Consider the following 2,790-nt stretch of genomic DNA (forward strand, 5'->3'; position numbering starts at 1 on the left):
GATGGTAAAAATATTGTCTTTATTTCATAGGAAACCACACTACAACAGGAGCATAAGCCATGATGGCAATAATGATTGTAATCCAACTATTGAAAATAATCAAAAAGATAATTGAAGTATTGATTCATCCTGCTTGGAAATAAAAGTACACACTAAGCTTGTAGATGAAATTGTAAACCAGTCAAATTAAAATAGTACGAATTGGTACATAAATAAACAATGAATAAATACTGTGAATAAATAAGTGAATAAATAAAACAGAAAAATCAATGAATTAACCTACACCTAGCCAAAAAAATAGCTCTAATGTAGCTACCCTGGTCAAATTTCACGAGATGTCTCTGTATGTCTGCATTGTCTTGCATTTCACCCCAGTCTTTGAGAATCCACAGTGTCCAGCTCTGTGGTGCTTGTTGCATTATGGTTGTCGCTCTCTTACAAAAGTGTTTTCAGCACACCCTAGATTGTAATATTAAAGTTGGAAGACAATACACAGTCACACATATCATTTTGCACTCTGCTGCCTTTTTTGTGGATTTTCTTTGTACAGACCAAATTGACCACAACAACTACATCAACCACAGTCTCTTGCTTCACGTCTTAGTGGGAAAGCTGATTTGATTGTGGAATTCCTACAGTACAAGTTGACAGAAGAGCTCTCTTGGGATGTCCGTTCATCCTCTTGAAACAAAACACCAATCACAGATAGCACACTGCAATTATTCTTCATTGTCATAGTTTTGTTATTTTCAACAAGCAAAGTATGGATTTGTTTGCATGCTTTTTCTAAATGCATAAATTCTATACATGAGTGTATCTCTTTATTCATTTAGCACAACCACAATAATACTCTCAGGGAAATGATCCTTGTACATTCTTTCTCTATGATTATTTATCTTTCAAATGTGATAGTGAGTAACATGTCTTGGTGAGCAAAAACATCTTGGTAGGCAACTGTGAAATATTAGCTGGTGAGTACAACTGCATGTCATGGACACTTGAAGATCATCCTACACCACCACACATCCTGCACCACTGCACTACTGCACTTCCAATGAGCCCAGCTGACCTACACCATCACACTGTGTTGGGTGCTGTCAGTGTGTTGTCAGGGAATGGATTCAACCCAACCAGTGTCTGGACATAAGTTCATCTTTTCATTTGTTCTGCTTGAAAGAAATATGCATAGATCAGTTGATAGGGGCGATTAATTATACAATGGAGCTTTTTTATTCAAGACAAGCCCTTGGTTTCGCATTGGTCAGTCTGAGGATGACCTGTGTCCTTCAATGCCCTGATTTCACCAGTGCAGGATGCATCCTGAAAATGTCTCATTGGGTCTTTGTGCTACTATGAACGTCACAGTGATATCAGTTTTCACCATTAGTCCTGTTTATGAAGAAATATAGGGATCGATTCTAACCCTTAGTTAACAGTCCACCTGATTGCTCAGCGGGCTAATTTGACAGTCATATAGGACCTTGTCCTAACCTCACTACCCGCCTGCCAACCTTCACACACGCAAACACACACCAAACCCTCCCTCCCTTCCTCCCCAAGTCTGATTACTCAGTGACAGCCTTATTTAGACTGACCTCCTCTTTCACACACCGCTCACATCCCTCACTTTTTTGTCCTCCAACATGGGTATATCCTCAGAGGAAGTAATCAGGGGGTGGTGAGGGGGAGTTTTTGGCGCGGGTAGGTTGAGCCTTGTTTGTACTGATGAGCTTCTCATAGCGAGCCTTGTAGGTGTCCCTTTCTCTCAGCACCCGAGAGAGCTCACACTGTAGTTGTTCCAACTGAGGAGAGAGACAGAGAGGAGAGAGGCAGAGAGGAGAGAGACAGACAGGAGAGAGACAGACAGAAAAGAGACAGACAGGAGAGAGACAGACAGGAGAGAGACAGAGAGGAGAGAGGCAGAGAGGAGAGAGAGACAGACAGGAGAGAGACAGACAGGAGAAGGACAGACAGAAGAGAGACAGACAGGAGAGAGACAGAGAGAGAGAGGCAGAGAGAGAGAGACGACAAGAGAGAGACAGACAGAAAAGAGACAGACAGGAGAGAGACAGACAGGAGAGAGACAGAGAGGAGAAGACAGAAGAGAGGAGAGAGGGACAGAGTGGAAGGAGACAGACAGGAGAGAGACAAGAGGAGAGAGACAGACAGAAAAGAGACAGACAGGAGAAGACAGAGAGAGAGAGAGACAGACAGAAAAAGAACAGAGAGGAGAGAGACAGAGAGAGAGAGACAGAGCAGGAGAGAGACAGACGAGGAGAGAGACAGAGAGGAGAGAGACAGACGAGGAGAGAGACAGACAGGAGAGAGACAGAGAGGAGAGAGACAGACAGAAAAGAGACAGACAGGAGAGAGGACAGACAGGAGAGAGACAGAGAGGAGAGAGACAGAGAGATTAGAGAGTTCTTAGAGCTTTTACTTTGGAGTTGTTGGCAATGGTGTGTTGTTGTTATTGTATTGTATCTACCTGTTGTGTGAGGACGTGTTTCTCGGACTCCAGTGCGTGGCGGTGCTGCAAGCGTTTTCGGCAGGACTGGGCGTAACCTCGTTCTTTAGCGTACGACGTTTCTGCTTGAGACGCACCACCTCGTCCTACTGACGCCGCGCAGGTGTCTGTTCAGCTCCGCACTGGACAGGTTCACTAGCTGCTCGTCCGAGAAACGTTCATCCACCCCACCACACTGCACAACAGGGAGAGGTGGAGAGAGATGCTTACTTCAAAATGTTGACATGAATTTCAGTTGTGGAGAGGACTTAAACATATTTGTCTGA

The 2,790-nt window shown here is 43.9% G+C and overlaps 1 pseudogene; it reads right to left on the bottom strand.

Moving 5' to 3' along the window:
- Window positions 1–2,790, bottom strand: part of LOC111971869 (transcription factor Maf-like) — a 6,668-nt pseudogene continuing 3,878 nt past the window's right edge.

Source organism: Salvelinus sp. IW2-2015, linkage group LG13 (genome assembly GCF_002910315.2).
Source record: "Salvelinus sp. IW2-2015 linkage group LG13, ASM291031v2, whole genome shotgun sequence".
Taxonomy (NCBI): Eukaryota; Metazoa; Chordata; class Actinopteri; order Salmoniformes; family Salmonidae; genus Salvelinus; species Salvelinus sp. IW2-2015.